Source organism: Anser brachyrhynchus, assembly GCF_964034855.1.
Source record: "Anser brachyrhynchus genome assembly, chromosome: 2".
Taxonomy (NCBI): domain Eukaryota; kingdom Metazoa; phylum Chordata; class Aves; order Anseriformes; family Anatidae; genus Anser; species Anser brachyrhynchus.
In genome coordinates this window covers 30,962,856-30,986,799 of record NC_137695.1, presented here as the reverse complement: position 1 = coordinate 30,986,799, position 23,944 = coordinate 30,962,856, and the positions used below count along the sequence as shown (strand labels likewise).

Sequence of the window (23,944 nt, the reverse complement as noted above, 5' to 3'; positions counted from 1 at the left end):
TGATTTCTTTAACAAGGACACAATTGCTGTAACTTTTTTTAGCCTTATACTTCATATGTAAATGCATGTACTATAGCAGTCTAAAGTTCAAATATTTTAACTTGCAGATTAAATGAAACTGAATCCAGAAGCAAGGACAGTCTTTGAAACCATGCCCTGTCTGGCTCAAATCTGTCAGGTAATTCAAATGTTCTGTTCTGCTCCTGATGTAACCTGATGTTCCACAGCTATAAATGAAAGGAAGATATGCAGAGCCATGGGTGATAAGCATGTTTGGAATAAACAATAGCCCCTGGAAGAATTTTTTCTCACTGCCAAGTGCTCTTGTTCGAGTGGACATGTTAAATTGGAACACATTGGTAAAGCAAACACTTGATAAAATAGCAGAATTGATAATTGTCTGCAACATACAGTTTCTTACTAGCAATCTGGTCTATATGTTATGGTAATCTATTTTTTTTTTCTTTCTTTCTTTCCTTTTTTTTTTTTCAAACTATGGTGCTCCAGGAAAATGCATGCAGTTGTTGAGTTGTTGCTATATATACAATTGTACTTAGCTCCTGACAGGGTTATGTGGCTTACACAAGATATTTATCTTCAGGAAAATTCTTTGTGGCATCTCTGAGACACCAAAGTGGGTATTTCTCATGGTCTCATGAGAGTTTTATGGCTCAGACCATGCCACGTAAAATTCAAATTCATCTCAACACCTGACCATGACACTGCGTCTATACCTTCTGCTCTTCAGGTTCAGCATAGAGTACCAGAGAGGCAGTCAGAGATGATCCTACAAGGATCAAAGAATAAAAGAACTGTCTGTCCTAAAAGTAGCTGGCCTCACTAGGTGCTTTGGAGTCAGACCAAACTCTGCCTGCCTGTAAGAAAAATTTGAATATGAAATACCAAGTCTCCAAGTCACCTAAGCTTCAGAGTCCTACTGAGATCTCTCAGCAAAGATAGTTACAGGTGTCTGCATAAAGCATATTGTTAGTGAAAGTTGGACAGGCAAACATATTATTGTATTTTGAAACTGATACAGGTTTCTGAAGTAAGAGTTTCACAGTATTAGTTATACCACTAAGACAGAACAACTCCATTGATTTGAAAGGAACTATTACAGATTTGCAAAAGAAGTAATTACACGAATGTTAGGGCTGCATGCTCAATTTTAATTAAGTATGCTCTGAATATAATAAGAAAATGCAAACCAAATATTCATGTGGGTTCTTCGGTGTTTTTTATTATTTGTTGTTGTGCTTTTTATCTTTTATTTTTAGAAAGAATTCTCTTACTTTCCACTATTTTAAGCATATTTTTAAATAAGTGCTTATTGACAGACAACAGCGAAATTCAGCTTGCAGACTGAGATGCTGGAATTTGCATGCCCATTGTTTTTTTTTCTTCAAAAATCACACAACCCATAGAGCCAGTGTTTTGTTTCTACAGCCTTGACAGATATGTCCCATCCCAAAGCAGCCACTTATATTGTGGCAGTGGATGGGGACTATTTTTTTTTCCAATTTCAGACCCAGATCCAGAGTTTACTGTAAATATGCAATAGTTTGAGATAAATCAACATTAAAAAGACTTAGATCTTTTCCACTGAATTCTGCTCCATTGGGCTGATGATGCATGTTCACTTTTAACATGATCTCTAAAGAAGAGTATGTCTGTCTGGAGACAGGTGTCTTATCAAATTTATTAATAATTTTAGTTCCGCTTTTGTCCCTGATTTCTTCTTTCAAGAATTAACTCTTCTTGCATTAATTCTATATGGCTATAAATTTGTCTGAATTACTCCAATATTATTGTGTATTCATAAGCTTTCACTTCACCGTGGTCTGCAATTGGCTATGTTTTTTAATTTCTTTTTCTCTTTTTTTTTTTTTGGATGAACAGTATGCTTTAAAAAATAGAGAACATTGGCTTGGACTTTTGAGGGAATATAGTTATTTAATTCATAACATTTTTAACTGAGGGTACTTCTTGAACAGCGTGCAGTTATCTTAGTACCTTTAAGTAAGGTAACTTCACAAACTACAGCAGTTTAATTGGATGCCTTTGTACATATATTTTGTAAGTACGTAAAGTACAAAATCTCATTTGAGGTCTTGTGGAAGTATACAGAGCACAGTGAAACCCACACAAGATGTGCATACAAATACAAGATGAGTCATTCAATAGAAATCACACTGTTTAGAAACAAACTAGAAACAGGGAAAGGTATACTGATTGACAGGTAGAAGGAGGTTAACTACTAGTAATGGAAGGAGTGTGTCTTAAGACTAGACTGTAAATGTTACTGAGGTAAGAAAACCTTATATCTGTATCTTGCAGATACTCGCATTCTTCTGTTCATACTGTGTGGAACACTTCTGGGGTATGAATCATTTGGCATAGCAGGTTTGCTATAGACATGCACATTTAAAATCAACGTTTGAAATTACATTTTAATTAAGGTTGATATTATTTTCCATAGTTACTTTTTTTTTTATTGTTACTTCATGAGTGATAAAGCTAGATTTCTATTTATTTATTTATTTATTTATTTGAGACTGAGGATTCATTTTGCAAGACACAAGTTATTTCAGTATAGCTATTAAGATAATGAGGCAGCAATGAAACTGATTATGGAACGTCCTGTGGTGTAATCACCTAATATAAAATACATGTTATTTTATGTTCACTTCACCACGGCAATTGAATTGCTTGAATTCTGAGTAGCCTGGCAGTCACTCCATTGCAAAATTTTGCATTAGAAGTCTCTAGTTAAACCTATGTACTATGCTTAGTATTATTGCATGGTGCTCGCAGCTAAAACCTAATAAAAACTGGGGCAACTAAAGAAAGCATTTTATATACTTTTGAGCTACACCATCCAGGGAAGATGGGGGCTCTTTATTTAACTGCACCTCATTTTTTCTCTGTCCTCAATTCTATGTGAAGATAGGTCTAATGTAAAAAAATCTACTGATTACTTGTAAGTTATGCTGAAATAAGTATGGTTTCTAATTCTAAGAAAAGAATTAGGTCAGAATATAAGCATTAAAGGCAGCCTCCTATAAAAAAAATGGAAAAAAAAAAGTACATACACAAAAACCTTCTAACTGTATTTTTGAGTAGTTTGTTCAGCTGACTGTAATGATTCTCTGGAAGGAAATTTTCCTATAATCCAATGGAAAGATAGTCAATGCGTCTAGGTGGAAATTAAGTGTGTGGTATCTTGTCATTTTTAGTGTTTCTGCTTTTACAAAGAGAAAGCAAGGAAGAACTTAGAGACCACCTTCTCAGTCTTATATGAAGCTGTACACTTTCAGAAGGTCATTTTTCAGTTATCTGAGTACTATTTCCCAGATGTCTCTCAGTAGTCTCACTAGAATTTCATAAACCTATAGTGACTTGTACTGTATGTGAGCCAGGCACCATACAGACAGAAGTATGTTTACCTGAGTGCTTTCATTTCTTTTGTAATGCACCTACATTTCATTTTGAATGCATCATGTGATCAACAGGAACGGAGTATCTATGCCCAACTTGGTTTGCTGTGCTGCCCACCTTCGCTAGTTCCACATAAAAAACTGATCTTTCAGTTATAAATACATGGCATCAGGTTTGCACATTGAAAGTAGAGCTATATCATCTGCTATAAATTAAAGGAACTCTGTGTCCAGACATCATCTATTTCTGAAACTCCAAATTTCAGGTGTTTTTTTTTTCTCATGTGAATAAAAAACTCAACATTTCAGTAAGAACATTAAATTTGCTTTCATCTGTATTTCTCTTAGCTGGGTTACTAAAATATGCTTGCCTTCAGCTATCAAACTATTGTGAGGAAATGCTGCTGCTCTTCCCTTTCCTTCTTTGTATTTGTTTTGAAAAATATATCAATTTAAGGGGAACCTAAGTATAATTAAATAATGAAATGATTTTCTTTCCACATTATAATTAACAAATATTTGGTTCTATTCTTTCTTTCCTTTCTTTTTTTTTTTTTCCCCTACAACATATTCAGCTAACATACTACTTTGCCAAGGCCATAGCTTTGGTTCTGATATTATAGGCCCATTCCAAATAACAATTGAGGCCCATTCCAAATAAAATTGATTGACTTTCTAGTTTTTTCCAGTTGGTACAAGATTATATTGTAATAGCCCAGTGGGAAATTAGAAAAGTAATTACTTTTATTAAGAAGCTTAATTCAATGAAAAGACCCTTTCAAAGAACTTAATCTCAATTGACAGTTCATTGTGCCATTAAAAAGTAATATAGGATGATGGCATCAGCAAAACAAAATGATGCTTCCTAGCAAGTGATTTTACATTCGGTACTAATGATGTAGTTCTTTTGTGAATCATGAAACTTTTTTGAATGTTTAATCTATTACGTCAGTTCACCTGGGGAAAAAAAATTGAATGCTTCTAACTGCAGCATAATTTACTACTACTACTACTTCCATAGCCTTAACAGTTATTCTTTATGCTTTTTGGTAAGAAAGTATTTTTCAAAGTTGTTCTTCTTAGAAATTAATATCAATCACTTCTTATTCATATGCTTAATTAGGATGCAGATTCAATGTTTGTCTCTTTGCCAGGTGGAAAGTGATTTTGACTCATTTTATAGCTCATAGCTTCTCAGAACTCTTTATTTTGAACCATTTCTTCTTTAAGAAGGGGAGACGTTGCACTTGCATACTTTCTCCTTTGATAAATTTGCAAATTTGGCTATTGTGGGAATAGATTGGTCCCTCAGGCTGTCAAAGTAGCTCTGTTATTTAAGAAGTAGCTTTGAGCAATTAATGGTTGTCTTTGCATATTAAAATTGTTTTGCTGCAACATTTCTATTTAAAATGGAAATATGTCATTCCATGGCCAGCTTTGCCACACTTCTTAACAGCATTTTGAAAAACCTGTGGAGATCTCTGAGTGTATGGAAGGGCTGCACTGCAACTCTTCAACACCTTACTGAGTGCTTATAAGGATATAAGGTTTATGCAGCATCAGCTTTTCCAATGTTTTTATCCTCTGCCTTCTATTTTCCAACTGCTTCATGTCAGGCACTAGTACTTCTAGTCTCAAATAGACTTTGCACTGGATCTTAGTCCTCGTTTTTGTATGGAAATTACCCAAATTTGCCCTGCCTTCCACAGTGACGATGTGGGTCAGTTGAGAGACCAAATAGTATAGTTAACTACACTCATGCTGAAACCCTTCTGCCAGTCAAAGTGCTAAACTGTGTGGCTCTCACCTGGTCATTGGCTCTTATAAAACGCGTAAGAGTTTATCCTCTATGAGAGTTCTGTTTTTCTGTGTCTTTTAACCATATGTCAAATTTAGTTAAAATTGACCACTGTATTCAAACATTATTGGAAAAAAAAGATAGGGAGTAGGAACACACAAACCTCATTTTTATTAAAGAAACCTAAACCTGGATAAAGACAAACTAAATCAAACCCCTCCTCAGTCGTAAATGTTATTAGATCATATGTTGACTTTTGAAGAGCTTTATACACATTTCTCGACTTGGTATTTTATTTTATTTTATTTTATTGAAGACTTCCAGCTTCAGTTAGTTCATTAATTCTTCTTGGCAATTACTACAACACTGAACTACTTTCTGCTATACAAAAGTAGTGCTCTTCCAGAAGTGACAGAGAAAAAAATGGCTGTTAAATATTCATATATATGTATATATATATTTAGTGATAATATATCAAGACAATCAGAGCTCATTTCTTGGTCTTCCCAAATGTCCTACTTCATTTATTTCTCTGTACCTGTGTACAGTTCTTTCTATAGTTGCTATTTGTGTCACTGCTGCATTCTATGTTGTGTTTGAATGTTAAGACTACAATACAATATGAAACAGTTTCCTGATAACTCACCATAACATACAGCATTTAAATTCCTTAGACTCCAGATCACCCTTTCTGTGCTCACCTTGCATCACATACCAATGTAACAAGGTACAACCAGTAAACCATTACTGCACATCCACAAATGGTCTTTTTGCACTTGTTCTTCCTCTTATTTTCCTTCCTGTCCCCCCCCTTTTTCTTTACTTTTTTTTTGCTTTTCTTTCCCCCCCATTCATTCTGCACTCCTCATAGGATCTCCTCCCTGATCAGGAACCTGTCTGATCCTTTCCGTCTCTGCCAGTGGCTCCTAGTAGGTAGAACAGGAAGGACAGTGTAGAGTGTCCAAGTGTATTAAGCCCAATGTTGCCTTTTCTGTAGACAAAATTCATTACATTAGGTCTGAAATATGTGAATTCTGAAAAGGGAAACTAACAGAGAGGAATATACGAATAAAAACCAACATCTGCTGCAGTGTCATGAGGGAAAATGGTGAAAGGGAGCATGACTGTTTTTTCTAACAATACTTCAATTATTTAAGTTCAGTATTTCTACTAAATCAAATGGGGATTAATTAATCAAGATGCTGTTATATCTCTTAGTATATATCTCTTAGTGCAACTAATGAATTTTTCATGAAATATTCTGCAAAATAATTCTGATAAAATTCTGATAAAAGCAAACTGAAAACAGTTTAGAAAATACAGTACTATTTTAATAAGATCTAAGTTTATGCTTGTCTTTAAGAACAAATTGTGTTCTACCTTTAAGACCACAGAACAGGAAAAAACAACAACAAATGACCAACCAACCAAACAAAAAGAAAAACAAACAGAAGCAAGGAAGTTGGACTTTGGCAATTTCAAACTGATTTTACATTTTCTGAAGGTGATTCAGGTGAGGATCTGGAAAAGACCTTCAGAGCTACTTACATCATAGGAGCTCTGCTGGCTGCAGCACTATTTGGAATTGCCAATTAGGATGTAAGCCATATCTCCCTTTTTCCTGTATCAAGCCTATTTTCATCAGTATTTGTGTCAGGCGAAGCCTCTTACGGAAGGATCAAGAACTGATCAATAAACTGTAAAAATGCTAGTTAAGGTCTGAAATTTCTACTCAACTTTTAAAACACTGCACTAAGAATAACTGAATGCAGATGGATGACTGTTCATACATATGCAAATTTTTAATATCAGGGAGTTAGTTTCCACATAATAAGCCTGAATATATATCTCTGGCAGAAATGAGAAAAATTTTCAGCATCAGAAGTGTTTTGTGTTCTGAGATGGGCTGTGCATGTTATTCATATTAGCAGACAGACAGCAGTGATTCCATTCAAGACAGAGAAGCTAGTCATGAAAATAAGGAATCACCAAGATTACCAAAAGTTGAAATGTTTGTTATACAGTGAAGAAGATAATTGTCAGCATTGCAGAGATATTAAAGCTAAAATATAATAAAACTGCTAAAGTAATTACAGAAAACAGAAGAAATATTACGTCAGTTGGTAATATACATGCTTAAAATCAAGTTTACAATAATTAGCCTAAAAAGTGTAATTAAGATTTACATTCAGGAAGTAGCAAATTTAAGTATTGTATTTACTGTTTGATTACCTGATTTTAGAAGCAAGCATTTCCTTTGCAACACAGCTCTAAGGTGGGGAGTTATATAAATTTGATGGATGCACACAATCCTATGGAATCCGTTTATATTAGAGAACAAACACAGATTTGAAATTCCATTGTGCTAAGTACTGTGTGAGAATTGGCAGCAGAGATCTTCCTGGGTCCAGATAATTTCACTCTAGATAAGTAAAACATATATTAGGATATGCTGTATATAAAATGTTATATGTTTTTCAGAGGGCATGCTCTGAAAAATAGTACAAAAGATAGATTTGACAGTCTAGGCAATCTAGTGTTTCCTGCTGCCTGATGATAAATTCAGTGTCTCTTGTTATTCAAAACTGCTTAGAAACTAGAATTGCACATATCCACGTATCTAAAATTTCCTTAGTTTTCATATTTGTGTCACTATGGTAGTTCAGGCAAAAGTTGAACTAGATCCAAAAGCAGATTCATACTGTAGTGCTTTCAACAGCTTTCTCTAATAGATTTTTCAGAGCACATCCAACAAGTATTCACATCATTTGCAAAAGCATCACCATTTCTTTTTAATACTTGTCATGGGAATGAGAAAGTGACAATATAAAAATTAGAACTTGTTTCAATGCCTTTCTGAAGAGGTTCAAACCTCCACCTCCCCCTACACCAGAATTTTAATGCTGAGTCTGTTCTTGATGGGATTTGTCTCTGTCACTTCTCGTTTGAGTTTAAAGAACAGAAATTTGGTTGTATCAAAATGACGATTCAAAGTATGGCTTGATAGACCTTCTACCTGGAAAAGCATCCTGGATCATAGGAGAAACAAAAAATATAAACAAGTTCTTGGCCCTTCTGAAGGAATACAACTACAGTACCGTTCTTCTGGTTTTAGTCCAATTATTTTTTTTCTGTCAGTCTCCATCCAGTTAGTGAAGATGTTTAATTATCTTCCTGTAAGGTAAGAGTTACAGGTTTGTATTCCTCAAGAACAAGAGGTCTGAACTGGGTCACCCATATCATACGTTAACTGCCGAGCAACACTGGGCAAGCTGTTCTAGCTGAACCTGCTTGAGGCAGGAGGGTTGGACCAGATGTCCTTCTGTGGTCCTTTCCAACTTCAACTATTCTGAGACTCTGCAAAGTTTTTGGAACATGACCTGTTTACCCTCTGCCTATACTTCTGAGTAAATATAATCAATTCCCCTGTGGTTTGTATAGACCTTGATTCTATGTTTATACTGGGAATGAGTGAAACATGATTACTGTATTTAGAGTGCCCCAAAGGGGAAATGAAAGAAAATGTCCCACTGGAGGCCTAGGTATGAGTGGAACATTGATCTGTTAAATAATTATATATATATATATATATATACATTTAAAAAAATTTTTAAAAGTAGAATTTTAGTTAACTGGGGGAAAAAATCTGACTAAATGGTGGTAAGAGGATTTTAAAAATCGCAGTCTTAAATCACAGTGCTAGTTTTATGTGCATAGATTCTAGGTGTCAAAGTCAAGTAATGGGCCACCAGCAAAACTGGAATATACAAGAATCTAAGCATGCCACTGAATGCTTTACTTACAGGATCCTGCTGCTCTCTAAAATGAAAAACTTTATTCACCTCATTGTGTAGATCTAGAATAAACCATCTTGGTAGCTGTGACAGTGCAAATAGAACAGAACCTAGTTACTAAATACCATGTTTTGTAAAATGAAATACTGGATGATAAAATGCTAAATTTACCTCTGAAATCTGTATGTGAATCTATTTCCAGATAAGTCAGTGGAAAATGTTTTTTATTACGTACTTTCAACTGCATGTAGAACATCACATAAAAACATAAAAAATGTGAGCATTTTAATGATATGAGGTAGGAAATGATAAAAAAATAAAAAGCTTGTTAACTTAAAAAATAAACAACATATATAAAACAGGAGTTATTTAAAATATCTGCAATATAACACTGACATGTTTATTACATATAAATATTTCTAAAAAAGGTAACAGTAGGCCCAGAGGGCATTACAATGTGCATCAAAGAAAATAGTGCTTCTTTAAGGATCTACGTTATTTTTGATAGCAAAATCTTTTTTTTTTGCATTGTTATAAAATGTTTTTCAAGTGATTTAAATAGATACATCCCTGATCTGTCAGTAAAACATAACTTCAGAAGGATAAAAAAATATATGTTTTCATAAATATGACCAATAATTGTAGAAGAATTTGAGATTTAAGGACTACAAAACAGAGCAGGTGCTACCTAGCCACTGTTTACCACTACTGATTTCTCATTTCTCTAATTGCCTTAAAAACACTAAAAGTTTCTTTTTGAAGGCTACTGGTGACCTCCTCATTAATAATAACTTAAGGGGAAAAAAACTCTTCTTTACTTTTTTTTTTTCCTTTTTTCATTGTTGATGTCACCTTTTCTGTAAGCTTTCTCTTGTAAACTTCTTTGACTTTCTGTTCCAAGAAATGAATAACAGGTGTACCAGAGAACCAAGTATAAAATCACTTTAGGAGTTTACTTCAAAGATTTACTTTAAAGAATGGGAATAAAACACACTATTTGTGTGTGTGTGTGTGAGTTAATTATTAGTTTTTAATAATTTCTGTGCTCTAATGTTTCTATAGGGGTCCATAGATACCTAAATCTAGGGGGAAAGAACATGGGAATAGAGTTGCCAAAAAGTTTGTCCAAGAACTGCAGACCAGCTAGTGAAAATTTGGGTGATAGAATGGCTCAAACACCAACAGATATATATATCTTTCTGGTTACACCAACAGATATTCATTTCATATATAATTGTTGTTGACACTGGAAACATGTTTCTGTAGGTCTTCATTCCATCTGTCCCCCAGAAAACTTTCATCTAAAGTAATTAAATGTAATTAGTTCTTTCTTCTTTTCTACTATTTACTTTCAATTTCCTTTCATAAATAAATACACTTAACTATTCCAAATCTCAACACTCCATCTTGCCTTTAACTTCTGATGTAAAAATATACATATCTTTTGAATATGCAGTGTAGTGGCACCCAAACTCTGCAGTCTTGATGCTGGTTTTGTTGCTTTTAATCGCGTTCTGCAGTCAGGTATACAGAAGTTAATATGTACATGTCTGGCTTACCAACGTAGTATATCACCTCCTCTGTATTCTTTCTCCAAAAATTTTGTCTCCTGATCACATTAATGAAAATGCAAATAACATAGGTCTAATTAGTTAGGAAATGCAGTTTTTGAATTCTTACAGTTACTTTGATTATGTCTTATGACAAATTGTACCCAAATACAAGCAACTAAAGTATGTATGGTTTTAAATTTTAGCTGTACTTTAAAAAAATTTCTTACTATTTTTGTTCTCTTTTCAATGCTTGCTTCTTATAGGGTGTTTTTTGAAGCTAAGGAAATTTGCAATACCATTAGTTCTCTATATATTTATTTTTCTCTCTGTTCTTTACCTTGTGCTCCAAGAACCTGGAAAGTGTTATCATTTACATTAAATATTTCTATTTGCATTGAAATCCGTGAATTAAATTCACCCTATGAATTCTTCATTTGTTGCTCTCTCCATTTTTGATGCCTTAGCTCTTTAGTCAACTATTGTCCTTCTCCCTCATCCTTGTAAGTCCTGCACCTTTGCTCTCAGTCATAAAACTTTGTACTATTACATGTTTAATAATAATCTGTAAAAGTTCTACACTATCTTTGTATAGTATATATTCTATACTATACTACCTCTGTCAAGTCACAAATCAAGAAAAAAGTAGATGTTTTCAGTTCTCTTCTGAGTTGCTCCTCTCACCATAAATAGAAAAGGGAGGTTTTTCTTCCAAATATCTGCTGTGTATTTATATTTTGAGACACGGTAACATAATGCTGCCTTTCTTTGATCTACCTATGAGAAGTAAATATGCAGGTATGATGTTAAACATAAATAAACTAAGGAAAGCAAAAATTAGAGAAATTTGGAAAACAGAGGAAGAAAGAAGACAAAAGGAAGAACCCATCAACACGTCTTTCATTTTGTATTTTATTAACAGGAATGATCTTTGTGCAAGCTGCATACAGTGAACTAATAGCATATAAATTTAATAGTTTAGGCCATCAGGATTTTGGAATGATTACTATCTACTAGAAAGTATATTACACTTGGATTGCTTTGAATTAAATTTAAAATAAAACAAAAATTCTTCCTAAAACAAATTATATTGGTTGTGGAATGTTAAATAGTGATTGCTAAATATGTATTCAGATTCAACAAAAGTTTAAGGACATGTAATATCTTTTCCCATGGTTGAGACAGTTCAGAAAACATACAGATGGTAATTAGTGTATCAAAACCATCTTTTAATATATAAAGCCACATATGAGATATTAATTTTTAATGACTTACTAATGACAAAAAGAAGCCTTATGCTTCTTTTTGATATCCTGCATATATATAAGTGAAGTGTAGTGAAAAAATCATGCATGTCACTGCTATAATGCTACTTCAAGAAACATACAGTAAATACACTTCGCCCCTTACCTCCTGCCCAGCTAAATATTTAAGAATTTGTATAGAGCTTAATAGTCTTTTATATTACAGTGTTTAAGAATGAATGAGTTATCAGACATCTGCTTCTTAGATAATCTTTAACCAAGTGGCCTCTTCTCAGACTGAACAAACATTTCTCATTTACTATGACTAAGGGCTCATTTCTGCATCCACTTGAAATGAATGGGACCTTTCATGTAGATTTATGAGCTTGTAAGCCCATTGCCTGCTGATCTCTCTGAAACTCTTGCCATTGAGATATGATGGCTCTAGACTGAGGATCCACCTTTGGAATAGAATCAGAGAATCATAAAGGTTGGAAAAGATATCTAAGATCATCTGGTCCAACTGTCAATAGGGGCAACAGATGAGAAAACTGCTTATGTAGATTGAAGGTAAAGATCAGTAAGATGAAAAGAAAAAAAAAAAAAAGAAAACAGATATAAATTCACTGAAAAGTACTATAACCCGTTGTCCAGCCTGGAAAGGGAAGGCTTTGGAGAGACCTAACAATAGCTGTGAGGAGGCTTTCAAGAAGGTAGAGACAGGCTCTTCATAGTTATATACGGTGGGAAGGCAAGAGGCAATGGGCCTAAATTGAAATGAGATGTTCAGACTGGATGTAAATAAAAATTTCTTCAACACAAGGACTGTCCAGCACAGGCAGCCCACAGAAGTTGTTGTCTCTGTCTTTGGAGTCTTTCAAAAGACAACTGAACAAAGCCTATTTGGTCTAACCTCACATCTGATACTTACTAGACCTCCTCGTACTGCTCCCAGACTAGACCTCTTCAGGGTCTTTTCAAACAGAATTATCCAAGGATACAGTATTGAAAGTGTGACTTGTCAAATGTACAAGGGGATAATCATTCCCTTTCAGCCTCTGTGCTCTTGTCCATACAGACCAGGAATACGTTGGTCAGCTTTGCTGCCAGGGCTCACTGCAGATTCATATTTAGATTGCTGTCTGCTAAAACCCCCAGGGCTTTTTCAACAGAGCAACTCCCCAGGAGTTGCCAGGAGGAGTTGCCCTAGGAGTGCCCAGCATGACCCCATCACTGCAGAGTTTTTTCTTCCCTTGTGCAGGACTTTGCATTTGTTCTTGTCAAATTTCGTAAGGTTCCTGTCATCCCATTCGTCCAGCATGTGTAGGTCCCTCTGGATGACAGTCCTGCCCTTGAGCATGTCAATTAGTCCTCCTGGTTTGTGGGTCTCATCTGCAGACCTAAGGAACGTGAACTTCTTTGTGTCCCCCTGGTTACTGGTAAATGTGTAAGGACAGGTCTCAGGATAGATCCCTGGGCAATTCTAGTTGATACCAGCATCCAGATAGAGTACAATCAATCAAACACTACTCTCTGAGCTTGACCATCTAGCAAGTTACTCACCCCTCTAGTTTCTGCCTACACAGTCTGTAATGTCACAATGTGCAAAAGCCAAGATATACTTAATATGGTCAAGTTCATTGTTCTCCTCTTGTCCATATATTCCATCAGTTTATTGTAGAGGACAGTCAGATTGATCAGGCTACATTTACCCTTGGTAAACTCGTGATGACTTCCCACTCAGCATATCTTCCTTCATGTGTCTCAAAATGTGTTCCAAGAGGACTCATCCCAACATTCTCCTAGAGGCATAAACGAGACTGAGTGAATTTGGTATTTCTGGGAGGGAGCAGTATACTGCATACTTACATTTCCTTATGAAAATAGAAAAAGTACAGAATTTACTGGGTGAAAGATGCTATATCATTATTTTTATATTCCCTTCACAAAAACCTTCATGTTGTAAGAATTGTGTAAGATAAATGATTATTTTTTTTTTTTGGTGGGGGAGAACTATACCTGCTTCTGATAACTATATATTCTAAAGCAGATTTTCAGTATATACCTCTAACTTATATCAGCTGAATTCATATAGATTAGTTTTTGATAGTTTACACCTGTGACTTTGTAGAGTCATAGAATCATAGAAAAGCTTGAGTTGGAAGGCACCTTAAGGATCTAGTTCCAACCCCTCTGCCATGGGTAGGGATGCCACCCACTAGATCAGGTTGCCCACAGAAGTCAGATTTGAAGACTGAATTCTGTTTTTTCTAAAAGTACCAAAAACTGCAGATGATTGATATTGTTGAAACTTCTCAACAGCAGATAACAAATATTGGAGACTGAGAACTGTTTTTGCTGTTAAGATTCTGGGTTTGGTCCTTTTTTTTTGTTTCAAAAATGGTAAAAAGCTTAGGGGCCCCAGTTCATAATAAAGGTATATTAAATGAGCAATCTAAAGTCATGCTTAGCAACAAAAATCATTTATTTAAATATCCAAACACAGGCCTAAGGATAGACTGTACTTTTTTTTTAATTCTGGCTGTGGATTCTAGACATCTGTTATTTGCTCTGCTGTAAGAGAATGAGCTGTTAAGCGACAAACTTTCTGTATATTTTAATCTGTTTATGGTAGGTGCTTGAATAAAGAAGGAGAGAGAGGCAACAGGCACAAACTGAAACACATGAAGTTCCAGCTGGATATAAGAAAACAATTCTTCACTGTGAGGGTGACAGAGCAGTGGCACAGGTTGCTCAAAGAGGCTGTGGAGTCTCCTCTGGAGATATTCAAAACCCACCTGGATGAGATCCTGTGCAGTATGCTCTAGGTGATCCTGCCTGTGCGTGGAGGTTGGACTAGATGGTCTCCAGAGGATCCTTCCAACCCCAGCCATTCTGTGAGACAACAGGGGTATACACAGTTTGGGTGATACACTGCTTCTAGAGCAGGACACATCTTTGCACTGAAACCAGAATAAAGCTGCTGACCTGAATGTGCTACTCCCAAACACTGTCATTAAGCTCTAGGCTGAGGAAGCTCTTAGCCATCAGCTGTATTCCATTTATCCTCCATCTTTGACATATACTCTGAACTGCATATAATACAATCCTGTTTCTAAGGCTAGCCACATCAATAGCAAACTTCCAAGTATTTTTCAATGCAAACAAAAAAGCCTAATGTTAGTGTGCCTTTAGTGTGATATTTTTCATGTTGCTCTTTCACAGCTCTGTTGTTCTGAGTTGGCTTTGACCTGTATGGGTATTACTGCTTTTACAATGCAAATTAAATATTTTAAAAAAGTGGTTATTTTTCCTATTTGAACAGAAGACCTCAAATTTAACTTCAGTGTTTTAAAGCTACAAATATCAATGGAATTGACATTCCGTGCTGCATGTAAACTTGGTGGACATTTGCTATTTCAGTAAGAACTGGAGTTGTACATTATCCCAACACACGGCCAAAGATAACAGTAAAGCTCCAAGTTAAGTGTGTATAAAAAAGCTATGCTCAATATTAAAACAACAAGAATAACAACAATAAAATTGTAATAATTGTGAAATGTAATTTACCTAGTAACTTTGCTTCTAATATGACCTTATGTTATGGAGAGTGCTTGAAACCAATTTTTAAATCAGTATCATCTTTCAAAACCAGGCTCCCTTCCCCAAACCACTTAATCAATCATTTTATTGTAGGGCCTATAAAATTTTTGTGTAGTACTGAAATGATTTGTCACAATTAAGTAACTAGTCACTGCACTTCAGTGTTTTGATCTATACTTAGTAACCCAAGGCTTAAATACACTGGGACTGAATTCCTTCCCTGGGAGAAAAAGAATTTCCTGAAATCTGTTGTTTAAATGGATAACAGTATATTAAATGTGGGAGACTAGAGTCAAGTATTTGTCATGTGCTACTGATAAATTGCTGTTTGGAAATATATTTGTAAGGTTAACTACTGGATCTGAGATATAAAGGCTAATGTGTGTAATACCGTTCCTAGAATACATTTCACCAAAGTTACAGATAATTTTTTATTCTGCTTTTGTATGCATGTTAGGAGAGGTAAATAAATATTTTAATAGATTGTGGGCATATTAAGGTTAATCAAAGTTATATCACATCATAATTTTAGTTGTGAATGTATTTATTCCACTTAGTGTATGGAATAGATATATATCTATTGTATTACACAAAATAACTGTAAATTTCACTTGTACACTTGAAGCTTATCTAAATTTTCAAACTCTTTTGTTAAACACAAAGCTGGAGTGCTAATGAGTTTTAGAAACCCGCTATTACAAAACGGTTAAATGCCTTTTGCTGTGCTGTGTAGAAGCTAAGTTACAAAAAGCAATTACCATGCAGTCTGAGGAAGCCACTTACATCAAGCTAGGTGAAATAAGGAATCCTCCTTTAAGGAAACAAAAATCTTTATAAGCCAAATTGAGCTGGTGATGTTTTACATGGTTATTAAAATAAAGAAGATTCCAAAAATTTCTAGCACTTGCATGTTATGTAAGAATTAAACCCTTCATATACAGATTTCTGAAAGGAAGAATGGATGCATTTAGAAAATAAACAAAAATTCCTGACCAAAAAAAAAATAATTTTCATTGTCTTATACACAACTATTAGCAGTATGCTACATTTCATCTAGATTGCCTGAAACACTCATCAAGGCTGAAATATTTATAGTGTTATATAGCAACAAAGTGAATTTAGATAGGAATTAATGGTCATTATAATTAACCAAATCATCAGGATCCCAGCTGATGTCCTGAGGCTAATCTATGAGCAGAACCCAGGACTTGGTGAAGATGGAAGTTTGGCACCGTTTGCTCTGCTTAGAAATTCACCTGTGTTTCAGAGGGATTTATTTTGGTCATGACAAGTTGCCATTGAACACGCTGGTAAGCTGTCAGTGAAAGTTTCGTCTGATCCCTTGTTTTGTGTCCTGCTAAGTGGGAGGCACTGGCAGAAAGGCATGAATTTTTATGCCATCGCTGCGCTGCTTCCTCTATTTTTCTTCTCCAAGCAAATCTGCAAATTCCTACGGGCCCTAGCTCTGGTGTTGCTACCTAGAGGGGGGGATTCCCAAACACGTGCCGGAGACCCACCCCTCGGGAGGACAGCGGTTGGGGGGGACGGGGCTGCATTTCGGTGCCGTGACATTCCTGCAGGTCCCTCAGCGGGGACGGCCAAACGGCGGCTCTGGAGGCCCCGGGACGAGGAGCCGGGCACCGGGCCGGCCTTACCGGGGGGACAGCGTCTGCAGCGGGGGGTGGGGGAGAGCATCCTCCCCCGGCCCTCTTGCACCCCTCCGGCCCCGGGCAGCTCAGTACCGCGCACCTGCGGGGGATCCCCCCCTGGGCCGCAGGTAGGCGAGGGCGGGCGGCGCGCGGGTGCGCAGCGGGGGGAGCCGCACACAAGCCCTCGGCGCCCCCGCGGCTGCGCGGCCGCTGTGCCAGCCCCGCTGCCGCGGAGCGAGCGCGGACGGCCGCTGGCGGCGGGGGACGGGGCGGGGGAGCGGGGAAACTTTGGGTAAGTGCTAGGAGGGGGATGCGGGGATGCGGGGGAGCATCACCGGGGGATGCGGGGGATCACAGGGGGATGCGGGGTATCATCACCGGGGGATGCGGAGGGTCACCGGGGGATGCGGGAGCGCCGGCCAACAGGTACCGCAACTGCGCGGGCGCGGGAGGGGCTGCGTGTGCATGTGTATGTGTGTGTGTTTTTGTGTGTGTGTGTGTGCGTGTCGCCTGTCCCCTCCCCCGCCCGCCCTGCCAGAAAGGGGTGGGAGATTTCCCTGCCTCCCGGCCGCTTAAAACCGCGCTGCCCGGTGGTGGCTGCGCGGCCCCGGGCGGAGGGAGGCTGGCGGCATCCGCGCTGCGCCGCGGGGAGCGGGCGGAGGGGAGGGCGGCGGCGGCGGCGGCGGCGGCGGCCCCGCGGGGCCGGGCAGCGCTGGGCTGCGGCAACCGGCGGGGGCGGTCTCTCGCTCGGCTGGATGGCCGGTTCTGCCGGCTGCCCAGGGCGCCGGGCTCTTTCGCATCCCGGGCTCTTTCGCATCCCTCCTCCCGCATCGCACTGCAGTAAGTTCGCCAGGCGCCTGGCGGCTGAACTGGTTGCAAACGCGGAACTGGGGAGGGAGGGAGAGAGAGGAAGAGAGAGGGGTTGTGTGTGTTAAGTTGTAGCTAAGCGGGCTATATTGAATTTGTCACGGTTCATGGCTTTGCTTCCTAGTTAATGCCAGTTTGCCTCGTTGACCTACATCACTTTGCTCAAGCGCGGTCAATGTCCTGATGCTGCCAGGGCTTTCATTGAGAGCTGCGTTCAGAAGGCTTTCATTGATGGCTAGGTTCAAACCCGGGGACTGCTGAAACATGCAGTGGGGATAAGCACAGAGCGAGTGCGTGAAACAAAAGATGCAGCTGAAAACTTGTGCCGTAAAGACTGGTGTGCGGAAACTTTCAGTGGTGATGTGATAGGCGGTCTAAGGGTCTTTTCGAGGAAGAATTAAAAATGCTGTGCAAATCGACAAACTTTTGGACGATTGAAGGCAGTTTACAGGCAGCTTATTGTTATTTCGTGTAATCCAGTGTTGTTCTGATTTATTTTCTTGAAAATAGTTTCATTTGTCATGAGTGTCTGCAATTACAATTTTCATTGTGAGTATGCTGTTTTTGAAATGGATGAAAGGCTTTCTCACAAGATTGATGTATCATAAGTATTTTTCCTTAGCTAAACGAGATTAGTGTCTTCAGTTAATTCCCGCTAAATTTTTAGAAAAGCGGTCAAATAGAAAGAAGAACTTCATTAATTTTCAGAAGCAGTTTTATCTGGTTGATGCAATTTTTGAGAGTTTATAAAACAGGCTTCTAAAATCTATCATGGAAAATAAGAGATTGCAGCAGGATGAGAAAAAACAGTAATTCTCACAGGAGAGATAGTCTTTTTAAAACGTCACTAAATGTTTTTTCTAGATCAAATGACCTCATGTAGCAAAGTTAAAATTTTTCTTCTTTGCACTTGAGTGGTATAATGCTGCTGCATATATTAAAACATCATTATACATCAGAAAAAATAAAATCATAGCAAGAATCTGATATGCGTTACCAAAAGACTGGGCTTGTTCTATGCTTTATGGATAAAATGATAGGAAATACGTTCTTTGTTTCTCCCTGAAGTCATAATCCAACATTTCCGAGTGCCTGAAACATTTATCTTTCACAGAATGAAAGCAAGCATCAAGAAACATGGGGCATTAAAAAGTAATGCTTTCCTCCTGGGGTTTAAGTTATCCCATGTTCACTTGTCAAGGTGGAAGGACTTTGTTGTTTACCATGGCAGGAACATCCTAAAAGAATTATTCAGCAGTCTGAAATGGGTGCGGCATAAGATATTTTGTGTTATGGATTTGAAATATTTGGGGCCCAAATCCATTCCTCTAATTTAGAGCCCTGCAAAAAACTGAAGTTGCTGCTCTTATGCAGGTTTAGAAAAACTACACTCTTGTGTTTGTTTAGGAAGAAGAAATGTGTGTGAACTGTTGCTGACAAACTGAAATCATCTTTCTTTAAACACCTGTAGTTGTCTCAGAATAAAACACCAAAATAATATTGTTCAGTAGAAATGCATAAGTGAACAGATATTTTTGAAGAGTTTGTGCAGTTTGAAGGTAACAAAGCTAATATGTTTTGAAGAGCACTCGATATCATTTTTTTACTTATAAGGTTTCTGCATCATTTCTATTCTGGAGCAAAGTGTAATTCAGGTGACACTTCATGGGACAGGTCTAGGTGCCTCTTGCCAATGGAATGAGATCACTAGTGGAGGGATGAAAAGAATGATAAGAGGGCTTCTGTTAAAGCAGGATGTAAATACAGGACATTTGTGAGTACAGGTAGTAATAAGTCAAGGCTGGAAAACTTCAAAGTCAGTCAGCTGGATAGCTGGACTGGGCTTCTTTTGTTTGCTTCATGCTTGTGTGACAATAGCATCGAGTTCTTGTGAAAGTCATCTATAGAATGAAATGTACAGGGTTTAAGTTATGCTTTGTAATTAATTAAATAAATATCAGCAGCATATCTGGATGATATATAATGTTTCATTCTCTTTGAATTGTTGTGACTTTTATTAGTTCATCGATAAGTTAGATGTTAGACACACAATTCTAGCAAGTCTTTTAAAGGAGGTCTACAGGAAAGATGGGGAGGGAGTTTTTACCAGGGAGTGCAGTGGTAGGACAAGGGGGAATGGATATAAACTAAAAGAGGGTAGATTTAGATTAGATATTAGGAAAAAGTTCTTTACTATGAGGGTGGCGAGGCACTGGAACAGGTTGCCAAGAGAAGTTGTGGATGCCCCGTCCCTGGAAGTATCCAAGGCCAGGTTGGATGGGGCTTTGTGCAACATGGTCAGGTGAAAGATGTCCCTGCCCATGGCAGGGGGGGGTGGAATTAGATGACCTTTAAGGTCCCTTCCAACCCAAACTATTCTATGATTTTATAAAATGTCAATTATTTCAGATGTTTCCTTGGTGAAAGTTAATTTTGTTGCCAAAAGCAATTTACATGATGAAAGCTGTATTCATAGTATTTCTTCTCATCTTTTGTCATGGTAAGAGATGTGGACTGCTGTGAAAAATGTGTGACAAAACATTCCCATCTGTGTGGTGATGAAGGAGTGACAGCAATCAGAAGACTGAGCAAAACAGAAAAAGCAGCTCATGCTTTGCAGTTTGGTGGCCGGGAGCAAAAGTATTTCAATTAGGCTCCACCTCTGGAAAGAAGGTACTTGGAAATACATCTATATTTATTTTAAAGTTATGATGTGAAATCTGGAAGACATCAACAGAGTGAGTGCAATGCTGTTGAAGAACAGGATGCTGGCTTCCTGAAATACATTAGTTTTAGATTCCAGCTCTCTACCTGTTGTAACTATCGAGTAAACTTTGCAACTTATTACAGGAGATGCCAGTTGAGCTTTGCATTACTCTCAAACAAAAAGTAAATAAATTGAAGGTACCAGGTATGCTTTGGATATCATTCACTTTTTTTTTTCTCCTGTGCAGAATTAGTGTGAAGTATTATTCTGTAGGAATGATAAGATTACATAGCCAATTTAATCAATAGTAGCTGGTGTAAGAGGTTAAAAAAAAAAAAGTAAAAAATGAAAATAAAATAAGAAAATCTGTGAGAAAAATTCTGCATAAATGATTTGTGGTAAGTTTCCCATTGTCTTCTGTACCACTTACAAAATAATTAATAACAGTAATAGCAGACTTAGGACAATTATTTGTCCATAAGTGTGGTTTTTCATAACAATTTTATTAACTTTTTTTAATTTTTTTTTTTTCATTTGGAGACTTGCTCTATAGCTGGACCAGCTAATTCATTGTGCTGGAGGGAAGAATAAGTGACATTGTGGGTCTCACTTAAAAGGATTAGATGTTTGTAATTGTATTTAATATGTCTATGAATGTGAAGAAAAGTTACAAACTTCAGCTCCAGTACAAATTGACTGATACCAACAGTTTGTCAACCTGACCTATCTTTCATCACACTAATGTTTTTACTATGAATAGAAATTATCTTTTACTATGAATAGGAATTTAGGCCTATTTAGCAGGTAGAGAAGCACTTTATTATTTTTTACCTATTTATTTCTAAAATCAGGATGAATAACTATCCCAAAACATCCAGTAAAACAACTTTATGCAATCTAGAACATATTTTCCTTTTTAATCGTTTCTGAAGAATTTACTTATTTATTTATTTATTTCTGAATAATGATTGCAGAAGTTTAGCCCCGAGGGAATATAGTCTTGTTTAGTTTGCCACAAATTTGAAAATGTAACAAATGTAAGTATTTTGAGGCTGTTTAATTACTTCTTGTCCAACCCCTATTAAAGGGTTTGGAATCAAAATGCCCAATTCTGACACAATTGTGCTGCCCTACACCACTGAAAAATAAAAATAAATGAATGCAAATGTACAAACACATTTGTCAGTTTAACGTTACTAATTAGGTTTCTAATTGCTAGGACAGAATAATTTTTTATTTAATATTAATATTTAATATTAATATTTGTTATTTACTATAAGAAACTATGAATAAAATGACATCTAGGTACTTTTTTATTGTCTTTGAAATATTTTTATTTCCAAGAATGGAACTTCTATGTATGCTAGCAGAAATCTTTAGTTAATATAAGTAAGTTCCATGATTATTATTTTTTTTTAGTTTGATTCTCAGCTACATTTTGATTACTTAGTGTGAAATTGTGATAGTGAAAAAAAAACCTATATGTTCAGTGGGATGTCCAGTGCTCACCAGTAGTAGTAATAAGTAGTTCACTCCCTAGTCCTTACAGTACGACGAGAAGAATCCCAACAGAACTGTAGTGGAGTTCTCACAAAAGTTTATGTTGTATGGTGTGCATCAAACTATGAGTCTTCTGCTGTGAAATTTGGCTTCCCTTTCCTTTTGAGTTGTCTTTTGGGAAATAATGAGGCATTGAAATGTAGCGGTTGTTTATTTGGAGAACTGGGGAACTCGCACAGATAATGGAAACATTCCCCCCCCCCCCCCCCAAGTCTTCTAAATTATGCTGCATAAAGGAAAAACAACTAGTCAAATTCGTTCTCCTTGCTCTAAATTTCTCTCCAGGTGGACATTTCCGATGTTTACGTTGGTTCAAATTTGAAAGAAACACAGATGATATGAAATTAACATGCTTTCTTGTCTCTTCTTCTGAAAGTAAAGGAAGCGGTGTCCTGTAAATCTGGTATGTAGAGGCTATGGGTTAGACATAAACAGTATGAACCATGGCATCCCAAGAATCAAGAGGGTTTTTTTTTGTTTTTGTTTTTTTCTCCCTGGAGTCTTTGGCCACTTTAATTGTGGATTTTCTCATGTCGCCTGAATGAATGTTTGTATTCATCCTCCAAATGGTAGGTAATATTAGGATAAGGCCAGAGAGATTTTATTTTTTTTTTAAGCAAGGAAAAATAGGGGGAGGAAGAAGAGACAAATATATGATTATAGACAGGAATAAATTAAACAAGAAAAAATAAATGTAATGGCTACTATTGCTCTTTTCTTTAATTTAATCTCCAAGGATTTTTTTTTTAACATTTGAAAGAAGCTAGCAAATTCTATACAAAAAAAAAAAAAAAAAAAGGTCAGAAATGTAAAGCTAGAAATCTCTTTCAGGTAGCTAGGATGGTGCTTCCTTATAGTCCTGGAATATTTTACTGAAGATTTTTACATTGGTAGTTTCTTCATATTTTGAATAGAATAGTTATGGTAATCTATTTATCATTAGAGTTAAGTTTTGTTAATGTTCAAAATATACATAAATGGGACTAGTCTTTCCTATGTTCAGTGTCTAAGTAATATCTGGTTACCTTCTGTCTCTCCTATTATTCCTGGTGGAAAGACAAAAGCACCTGCTGAGGAAAAGTCTAATTTTATGATAAGCATCCAATATAGGTCAGTTGAAGTACATTTTGGATGTATCCAGGTCTCTAAACTCATTATAAAGCATGCCTAGGATAGTGGTTTCACAGTTTAAGGTTTAATTTTAAGGCATCCTGCTTTGTGTGAGATAAATTGCACCCTTGGGTATCTTCTCAGCTAGAAAGAAAAACGCAAGGGAGATTTGAAATCCTAAGGATGTATCAAATCTTCTCTGTGCATTACTGAAAATAAACACAAAGTAAAATAGTCTCACAAAAAGCAGTTGCTTAGAAGGGGCTATATCCCAGAAGTTAAATATCAAAGTACATCTTTTTAACATATATTTAAGTAAAAAAGTACTTTTGAGTATTTCCATTTTTCTCTATGCCCTAAAAAGTTGTCTATAGCTTGCTTTCATCAAAAAGTCACTGTATTAATTTCTTATTGATATAAAATATTCCAATAACTTTTTTTTTTTTTTTAATGGAAAATAAAGCTATATTGCTTCCTGAAAAGTCTTGATTTACTATGAAACTGAGAAGACTTGCTCAGGCATTTAGTTTTACTTTGCTCTGCATGTCACATAAATTGAAAAACTAATACAACAGTGACCTGGTTTATCTTCATATGCTGTTGTAAATTTTAATGGTATGGTACT

General features: G+C 36.6%; 1 protein-coding gene across 14 annotated transcripts in view; it reads left to right on the top strand.

Moving 5' to 3' along the window:
* DGKB (diacylglycerol kinase beta) overlaps positions 1 to 23,944 on the top strand; it is a 392,397-nt gene that overhangs the window by 17,780 nt on the left and 350,673 nt on the right. For 8 of the 14 annotated variants that reach the window (XM_080580939.1, XM_080580937.1, XM_080580933.1 and 5 more), the window contains exons 1-2: positions 16,928 to 17,203; positions 20,448 to 20,615. The gene's annotated coding sequence lies outside the window, so the exon portion shown is untranslated. Of the gene's footprint in view, positions 1 to 107; positions 179 to 16,927; positions 17,204 to 17,343; positions 17,368 to 17,422; positions 17,916 to 20,447; positions 20,616 to 23,944 lie in introns of those variants that run through there. The other 6 variants (XM_080580941.1, XM_080580906.1, XM_080580909.1 and 3 more) reach the window with 5 other exon arrangements.